The 10000-nt window shown below is 47.5% G+C and overlaps 2 protein-coding genes across 2 annotated transcripts in view; one reads left to right on the top strand and one right to left on the bottom strand.

Annotated features, from left to right (window-relative positions):
* Positions 1-2086, bottom strand: part of vwa5b2 (von Willebrand factor A domain containing 5B2) — a 26557-nt gene extending 24471 nt beyond the window's left edge. The window contains exon 1 of the mRNA XM_035527942.1: positions 1998-2086. The gene's annotated coding sequence lies outside the window, so the exon portion shown is untranslated. The remainder of the gene's footprint in view (positions 1-1997) is intronic.
* A 2263-nt stretch (positions 2087-4349) lies between these two features.
* The window catches only part of chrng (cholinergic receptor, nicotinic, gamma), a 17925-nt gene continuing 12274 nt past the window's right edge, over positions 4350-10000 (top strand). The window contains exon 1 of the mRNA XM_035528388.1: positions 4350-4433. The gene's annotated coding sequence lies outside the window, so the exon portion shown is untranslated. The remainder of the gene's footprint in view (positions 4434-10000) is intronic.

Raw genomic sequence — 10000 nt, 5'->3', positions numbered from 1 at the left:
CAGATATGTCATTAATGCAGTGTCCGTGAGTATTAAAACAACACTGAAAACGATAAATCTGAAGGTGTTTGACACACCAATCAGCGAGTCTTCTCTAGTTTTCTCCAGTGTAAAGCTGATTACTAATAGAGAAGAAAACTCGCTCAGTGATGTGTGAGGACTGTGAGATGAGAACTGATCCCTCTGTGCCAGTTATTTCAGTGGCTGTGTTAATAAATGTACATGTAGCACAACTAGAGCAGCTGCAGGCTACAGTTATTAGCCGAGTGGTCCTGTGTCTCTCCTGACGAGCACATCTGTGATGTTTTTTTCTCGTCTGTAGAAGATTACTGGAGGATCCTTAAAAAGTGTGAGTGTGTGTGTGTGAGAGTGTGTATATGTGTGTGTGTGTGTGTGTGTGTGTGTGTGCGCGTATGTGTGTGTGTGTGTATGTGTGTGAGTGTGTGTGCGTGTGTGTGTGTGTGTGTGTGTGTGTGTGTGAGTGTGTGTATGTATATGTGTGTGTGCGTGTGTGTGTGTGTGTGTGTATGTGTGTGTGTGTGCGTGCGTGCGTGCGTGCGTGTGTGTGTGTGTGGTCAGTAGTGTTTGGTTTCTGCTAATGGCCTTTCATATGCTCTGCCTTAATGACCCAACACCTGCCACCTGGACAGCGAGTTCACTCACTGAGATTTACTGCATGCACCGTAAATGTTGTGCATGACACACACACACACACACACACACCACAGCTGTTATTAGTTTATGGTTTGGAGGAGAGAGAACTAGAGAAAACATGAGAAAACGCAATCAGTGAGGATGTTCGCAGGGCTTGTTCTGGAAACCCCCAATGAATTTCAAATGACCCCAGTAAAACCCTGCCTAGCACCTGGAGAGACGAGACAAGATGAGATTAAAAGAGACCAGACCAGACTTTCCTCGTCAGCCTCTTATAGGAGGAATAGGAAAACCTCATAACCAGTGCTTTAGTCTGACTATGGGAGACTTTAATCCGAATATGGGAATATGTAATTCTGGAATAAAAGAGGAAAAGGGAAAGAAATGTTTATCAGTGCTGATAAAGGGACTGTTAAGTGTTCATAGGTTTGAGCTGTTTGAGCCCTCTGTTCATGGCCACAGCGGAAACAGAGCGGGTGTGTGCCGTACAGACACAGCCAAACGTGCTGATGCCCGGACCCTCAGTAATCTGAATTTTAATACATAAAATGTTGGAAATGGAATCAAACCATGATATTCTGAATCGAAATTGTACAGAACCTGCAATGTTGTGCAGGTCTGTAGCTGCCATCTGAACGCGTGAACTTACCATCGTTCAGTAAGACACGAAAAAACAGATTAAAAAATATCCTTAATGTTCGAGACTGAGGAGAGCAAAGGAACAGAGACAGAAAAAACACCGAGACTGTTCAAATATAGGCCTAGTGGTTCTGACAAAGCAGACATACAATGCTTTATTTTAAAATGCTTTTCCCATTTAAAAATGAACGCACGCGCTGATGATTCAGCAGATAGTAAGTGAATGTGTGACGTAAAGTAGGAATAACATTACCATCTACTGCACTGAAACGGGCCACTGCGCGTCATTAAAACATACGGGAAAGCTGATTCTGAAGCGAAATGTGCAGTTTGTTTCAATTATCACAACTAATACAATCACTACTCAGAACTAAAGTAAAATGTTAAAATCATGCTTTTGGCATATGAATTTCTCTGAAGGTCTTGATCGTTGCAAGAGTCATAGTTCTCCTTCATTTCTAATCAGTGCGACTATAAACAAAAACGCCCAGCCTATGCAGGAAAACGTTTAAATCTTTACATTTTTAAAACAGCAGTAACACGCTAAACTTTCATTCAGTTAGTTATATTGGATTGGCACTTGCGTTTTTCCCCAGTTCAGAAAATGTAACTACATCATTCGGTCTGTTGATCATTTTCACATTAAGATGAAATGATGAATCAATGAAATTGTAATCAATGTTAATGTTTGCGTTCCTACTCACTTGTTAAGACTCCAGCGTCGCGTTCACCAGCGCTTCAGTGACGTGTTACAGTTCGCTCGCTTCTCCGCATCCCTCTCCGCGTGCAGGAGGCGCGAGGAGCGGTCACTCCTCGCCACAGCGAGAACTGGCGCACGCGCGACTGCACCCGAGAAAGAGGGGCTATGATCAAAGTTGCTCGAGGCAGAATGATAATTTTCCGGAACTTGGCCACAGAACGACTACATTTCGTTTTGTTTGGAGCATTTTACTGCTGTCAGACAGCAACAGTTGCTCTTACAATATTCCCACAGAACCAAAAGTGATGTCCTGTGTGCAATACACGAGGCACGGTGCGCTTTCCTCGTGCGTCTGTGAGCGCTCGCCACAGATCGATTTTGTGTTGCATTGCTTTTATGCAACAAGTTCCTGCATCTCCCGGGTCCCAGCGAGACCACTCTGCATCGAGCGTGATGGACTCTGACGTGAGGTTCTATACGCACTAACGGTCCGATCGTGTTATGATGTCGATGCCGGTTCGTGTGACAGAAGCATGTTGAACTAGGCGAGCAGACATGATCAAATGAGTCATGGACAGTGCTGAATAGGAATACGAACCACTAGGAGAACCTGGGGCTGCACGAAGACGTGGTTCCAACTCTAAAAGCTGCTGTCAATCTGATATTTTCATTTTAACCAGCCTACTGTGTGAAGGAAATGATGTAATCGTTGATTTTAGGAACATTAACTCACTTAAACCGGACTTGCTGTCATTGTGACACCTCTATTCCATACGAAACCACATGTATTTTCTTGCATTTTCCATATGAACGTGTGATTGAGATTTCTAAAATGTTCCATACATATAGCCTGGACAGAAATGTGCTTTCCAGCCATAAACTGGATTATTCCAGGGCCATAAGGCCTCGTACCGTGCGGTGTGGTTATCTTGTGCCCATGTAGGCGCGCGTATGATCACAAGCTTCAATCACTGTCAATATTTGCAGACCAACTTTAGTAGCTATTGTACATTTGATCAAACATTGGAAGATGGCTTTTATTGTTAATTATTAATGGATGGATTTGTTAAGAAATTGAGAGCAATCATTTTTTGTCATACAGCAATAGTCTAGCAGGGCACGCTCGTCCACGTGGCGCATACAGAACGACACAGTAAGGATGAAGGACACAGCAGAGGGTTGGACGCATTCATCTGGTCGTTTCTGACACTCATTTACCTCGTTTCTGTTAAGTTGTGTGTCTGCCAAAGGTATGGTGCAACTTTTCTCAATGCTATAAGTTTTGTGTGTGCGTGCGTGCGTGCGTGCGTGTGTGTGTGCGCGTGCGTGCGTGCACTTTGCCCATTTGCGCCCTTTTGCTAGGGGCTTGTCATCTCTGATTTGATAAGGACTCCAGCACATTCTCTGTTCTCGAAAGGACCAGCGTTGTGTGGAACTGAGGCTTAGCGGGGGCAAAGCCTTCTGGGACATGTAGTTCCAAAGTTTGGTCGCTGTATGCAGAGGCGCTGGCTGGGCTGACCTGGACCTTGATGTAGGCCCATGCTTGGCACAGTCTTCCTGCCCACAGGAAACGCTGTAATGAAGAACACTGCCCTTGCACATGGACTCCATTAGTCTATGAAGGTGACTTTACAGTGAGACATAAAGAATGTCATGTTAGTCGCACAGTAAATTCACGGTGGGCACGTAGCCACAGTAATGTCATGACCTGGTTAATACTACCACCTGCTGGCTGGTGTGGGGATTACACAACATGGAGCAGCGCCAACCACTCGTGAGAACGGCACGTTGTGGACGAAATATAAACATAACCACCACTTTCATGAGTGCTGCTTTGCTGCTTTGTTGTGGTGAAAGATAAGCCAAGCTAAAATAAACTAAGATAATATAAACTACGGTAAGATAAACTAAACTAAGATAAGATAGCCGACGCTCAGGCAGATCTCGCTTTTAGCACAGTCGTTTTTGGTAGATCTGGGAGTTGGTAGTTATAGTGTTTTGCTAAAGTTGTAAGTTAATTTAATATCGGTCATTTCGTGGTTTCTCCTGGGCATTATCAGCCTTTGTGTGTTAGCCAGCCGAATGGCTTGTGAAGTAAAGCACAGTCGCGTAAATCCTTTATTGGGAGAGTTCGTTGGGTTCACTCATACAGCAGCTGCCGGAAGCCTCCGGTGTTTATGCCTTCGGACTGATCCTGGACCTGCCCTGTGTTAAAGAGTCACAAGCGTCGCTGCAGGCGTTTCTGCTGTAATGGTCGATGTGCGACACTAGGTGGCGCTGTTCCCTCTGAAATATAATTGCATATCGGACTGCTGCGGACTGAACGGACGTTAGTTCTCTGTCGGTGATGCTGGTGTCTCCCTGTCCAGCCTCGTCTCTCCGAGGCTCGGACGGATAACGACGGCACCTCACCGCCGCTAGTCTGGATGCAAACACGCAGGTATAGTCACACTTCTCTTTGCGAAGCTATTTGTATGTTTGTTTTAAATTGAGCATTATCGGTTAGGGTTTTCCTGACCAATGTTATAATATACGTTCTGCTCCTGGTGTGAATTCATGGTTCATGTTGTATCAAACCTCTGTAAAAACAAAACAAACATCTCATGTACTAACAAGAAAAAACTGATCTAAACAGGATTGTTATATATTAGGACTCAACTGTCATGTACTTATTATAACTATGGTCATGGTGAACCCAGACTGTAATAGAGGATCCTGGTTAATTTTGAGATAACAAACAATTTTAATTTATACCTGAAAGCAGGTAACCAAACTCAAACACCAGCAGACAGCAGTGCACATTTATTTGGAGTTGTGTGTGTGTGTGTGCGCGCACACGTGTGTTTGTGTATGAGTGTTTGCGTGTGCATACGTGTGTGTGTGGGTGTGCACGCGTGTGTGTGTATGAGTGTATGTGCGTGCATACGTGTGTGTGTGTGTGTGTGTGTGTGTGTGTGTGTGTGTGTGTGTTTGTGGAATGTATCCTGTACAGTGTCCTCCAGGCAGCTCTGGGCCTGCCCAGCGTGAGGCAGATGGAGGCTGCTTACTCCAGTGCGATCCAGGCCAGACTGGACCAGTTTAAGCAACAGCTGGAGGTTTACGCCTGTATTGGGCGGGACACACGCTCCCAGGACACCACACAGCTAGTCTAAACCCTCCGATGCTGGTGAGGGTGTCTGTGAGACTGAGCACCACTGGGCTGTGAGAGTAACGGCTACGAGAGTGTGTGGGCTTTAGATGTAACGGCTACGAGCGTGTGTGTGGGCTTTAGATGTAACGGCTACGAGCGTGTGTGGGCTTTAGATGTAACGGCTACGAGAGTGTGGGGGGTTTAGATGTAACGGCTACGAGCGTGTGTGTGGGCTTTAGATGTAACGGCTACGAGCGTGTGTGTGGGCTTTAGATGTAACGGCTACGAGAGTGTGGGCTTTAGATGTAATGGCTACGAGAGTGTGTGTGGGCTTTAGATGTAACGGCTACGAGCGTGTGTGTGGGCTTTAGATGTAACGGCTACGAGAGTGTGTGGGCTTTAGATGTAACGGCTACGAGCGTGTGTGTGGGCTTTAGATGTAACGGCTACGACCGTGTGTGTGGGCTTTAGATGTAACGGCTACGAGAGTGTGTGTGTGGGCTTTAGATGTAACGGCTACGAACGTGTGTGTGGGCTTTAGATGTAACGGCTACGAACGTGTGTGTGGGCTTTAGATGTAACGGCTACGAACGTGTGTGTGGGCTTTAGATGTAACGGCTACGAACGTGTGTGTGGGCTTTAGATGTAACGGCTACGAGAGTGTGTGGGCTTTAGATGTAACGGCTACGAGCGTGTGTGTGGGCTTTAGATGTAACGGCTACGAGCGTGTGTGTGGGCTTTAGATGTAACGGCTACGAGCGTGTGTGTGGGCTTTAGATGTAACGGCTACGAGCGTGTGTGTGGGCTTTAGATGTAACGGCTACGAGAGTGTGTGTGGGCTTTAGATGTAACGGCTACGAGAGTGTGTGTGGGCTTTAGATGTAACGGCTACGAGAGTGTGTGTGGGCTTTAGATGTAACGGCTACGAGAGTGTGTGTGGGCTTTAGATGTAACGGCTACGAGAGTGTGTGTGGGCTTTAGATGTAACGGCTACGAGAGTGTGTGTGGGCTTTAGATGTAACGGCTACGAGAGTGTGTGTGGGCTTTAGATGTAACGGCTACGAGAGTGTGTGTGGGCTTTAGATGTAACGGCTACGAGAGTGTGTGTGGGCTTTAGATGTAACGGCTACGAGAGTGTGTGTGGGCTTTAGATGTAACGGCTACGAGAGTGTGTGTGGGCTTTAGATGTAACGGCTACGAGAGTGTGTGTGGGCTTTAGATGTAACGGCTACGAGAGTGTGTGTGGGCTTTAGATGTAACGGCTACGAGAGTGTGTGTGGGCTTTAGATGTAACGGCTACGAGAGTGTGTGTGGGCTTTAGATGTAACGGCTACGAGAGTGTGTGTGGGCTTTAGATGTAACGGCTACGAGAGTGTGTGTGGGCTTTAGATGTACCGGCTACGAGAGTGTGTGGGGGCTTTAGATGTACCGGCTACGAGAGTGTGTGTGGGGTTTGTTTTTTGTGGCCTGTGTGTAATATAAACTGCAAGTATTTATTTACAACATGAGTAGACGGAAGAGATCTGAGCACTCTGCTGACCACATAGTGTTTCATTACTTTATTATATATAATAAATCATATAATAAATGTATTAATTATTAAGTCATTTTAATAATAAAAAAAATATAAAATAATTATACTAATACAATTAATATTGTTATAATAAAGAAAAAACAAACATATCAGCAGACTAAAACATTTACAAACTAAATGTCGTTCACATATGCAGCCTGAGGACACCACAACTCCAACCAGTTACCCCTTACTCCCCAATAATTCACGCTGAAAGTTCCAACGATTATGTACGCGCGTGCGCAGGTGCGCCAGCTTCAAGAGTGAGGTGGAGCAGAGGGGCTTGTCTCCACCTCTTACAGCAGGTCCAGGCTGATGCGGGGGAGTCTGCACTCTCTCTCCGCCTGCTGGGCCGTGGAACCCCTGCCCTGTCCGGGCGCGCTTCCTCACCTCTGAAACACTTCTGGCTTGCCTGCCACTGTCAGCCAATGGAGTAAAGGGGCGCATCCACCATGCACAGATCTCGTTTGGACACTGAGAGTTTAGCATTTTCCCAACCCCAGGGGAGATCAGGACTGGCGCGGCAGTTAGATTACGGCCCAAAACAATACGCTCGCCCGCCACTTTATTAGAAACACCTGACCTGTCCCATTCGTTAGCTATGCCTGTCTTATGGGTGCACTTCAGTAATACAAATATCTGTTGTTTGTCGGTCAGATTCTGACCCCAGGAACACTCCTGATGGCGTGTAATCACACACTTCGCAATACTGCATTTAGTGAGTGCTGAGCTTGTGTGAGTGTGTCAGACACGAGTGTTTCTTAAGCGTTTACATGCATCAGTGTGTTTCCAGTTCAGTAGCTGGTGGGTGTTTACATGTGTGTTTGTAGAAGCACTTAAATGTAACTTGTATGTAAATGCACTTGTATGTAATGTTTGCTGTTGTGTTACGTGTTTTATGTGCGACTGGTGTGTTTGTGTGTCCTCTTACATGTGTGTGACATTCGTAAGATGCTGAGTGGTACTGCGTCTTCATCCTCGTCTTCACTAGCCAATCACCCTCCTGAGCAGCCGAGGGGGCTAGAGAACTCGCAGCACAGAGCCTCCCTTAAAGACGTGAGCAGGGATGCTAGTGATCATACTCACCCAAGCAGGGACGCTAATAATCATACACACACACGCAGGGATGTTAGTGACCCATAACAGTAACACACGCATACACTCAGTGATGCTAGTGATCCATAACAATAAGAATCACACACACCCTCGTACACTCAGCCGTTCCTTTAAGAGTTTATTTGGGAGAGTACGACCACGTCGTACACACTTGTTCACGTCACTATTGTAGACGACACACTCAGGGCAGCGTGGGGAAGGCCTTTAACTGGGGCCAAACATGTCACGCTGGGTGTAGTGGAGACTAAAATGTGTAAACTACATTATTGAACTAAGAACCAGGCTTGTGTGTGTGTGAGTGTGAGTGTGTGTGTGTGAGTGTGTGTGTGTGTGAGTGTGTGTGTGTGTGAGTGTGTGTGTGAGTGTGTGAGTGTGTGAGTGTGTGTGTGTGTGTGTGTGTGTGTGTGTGTGTGTGTGTGTGTGTGTGTGTGTGAGAGAGTGTCACACACACACACTCACACACACACACACACAGGACGGCAGATTCGGGGAAGTCGAGAGGCGGTGGAGTGTGTGTGATGGTAAACAACAGCTGGTGCAACAATGCCAATGTTGTTACTCTCGCCCGCTCCTGCTCACCCAACCTGGAGCTGCTCGCCCTCAAGCTTCGTCTTTTCTACCTTCCCCGGGAGTTCACTTCGGTCATCATCAACACCATGTACATTCCACCTCAGGCTAACATGGACACTGCACTGTGTGAACTTCATGAAGCTCTCACACAGTTTCAGTCACAACATTGGGATGCTGCACTTATTGTGGTTGGGGATTTCAACAGCGCTAACCTCAAGCGTGCGGTGCCCAACCTTTACCAGCACGTAACCTTCCCCACCAGGGGAAATAGGACACTAGACCACTGCTACACCCCATACAAGGACAGCTACAAGGCACTAGCTCATCCACCGTTTGGTATGTCGGACCACGCAGCCATCGTCCTCATACCAAAATATAAACAAAGGCTGAAACGGGAAGCTCCGGTTCAGAGGGAGGTCGTGCGCTGGACAGACCAATCGGTGGCCGCTCTGCAGGACGCTCTGGATGACGCAGACTGGGACATGTTCCGGCGCAGCACTGATGATGTCAGCGAGTTTACGGAGGCAGTAGTGGGGTTTATTGGGAAACTGGTGGACGACACGATTCCAAGAACCACCATCAAGAAGTTTCCCAACCAGAAGCCCTGGGTGGACAGAACCATCCGCGAGGCTCTGAACTCTCGCACTGCTGCCTACAACGCGGGGATCATCAGCGAGAACATGGACGTGTACAAGTCTGCAGCATACGGAGTGCGCAGGGCGGTGAGGGAGGCGAAGCGTCGCTACGGGAGGAAACTAGAGACACAGTTCCAGCAGAGTGGCTCTAGATCCCTGTGGCAGGGACTACGGACAATCACGGACTACAGGAGCCCACCCTCCGGACTGATGAGTGCGGATGAGTCTCTGGCGAACGAGCTGAATACATTCTTCACTCGCTTCGAGGCTACATCTAGCAGCACCAATGCTAACGGCGCTAGTGCTAACAGCACTAATGCTAACAGCACTAATGCTAGCAGCGCTGGTGCTAATGGTACTATCGGCGCAGCCAATGGCACATGCGCGGGGCCCACCATAGAACAGCGCCCTCTCATCATCACGGAGAGTGACGTGAGGAGTGTTTAAAAGGGTGAATACCAGGAAGGCGATGGGACCAGACGGCATCTGCGGGAGGGTCCTCAAAGCTTGCGCAGATCAGCTAGCCCCGGTATTCACCGACATCTTCAATCTCTCCCTGATGCTTGGTATCGTCCCGTCCAGCTTCAAGCGATCCACCATCGTCCACGTCCCGAAGAAACCTCGACCCTCCGACCTCAATGACTACCGCCCTGTCGCCCTCACATCAGTCGTGATGAAGTGCTTTGAAAAGCTAGTCAGAGACTTCATCACATCTTCACTGCCAGCCTCCATGGACCCACTGCAGTTTGCATACCACCACAACCGCTCCACTGATGATGCAATTGCACATCTGCTCCACACTACACTGACTCACCTGGACGAAGGGAGGGGAAATTATGTTAAAATGCTGTTTGTCCACTACAGTTCAGCATTTAACACTATCATCCCCTCCCTACTCACTACTAAGTTGGAGGATCTAGGACTGCATCCATCCCTGTGCGACTGGATCTCCAACTTCCTAACAGACAGACCACAATCAGTAC

This window comes from Electrophorus electricus, chromosome 7, assembly GCF_013358815.1.
Source record: "Electrophorus electricus isolate fEleEle1 chromosome 7, fEleEle1.pri, whole genome shotgun sequence".
NCBI lineage: Eukaryota > Metazoa > Chordata > Actinopteri > Gymnotiformes > Gymnotidae > Electrophorus > Electrophorus electricus.
The sequence above is the reverse complement of the archived record's forward strand: the minus strand, read 5'-3'. Positions and strand labels throughout refer to the sequence as shown.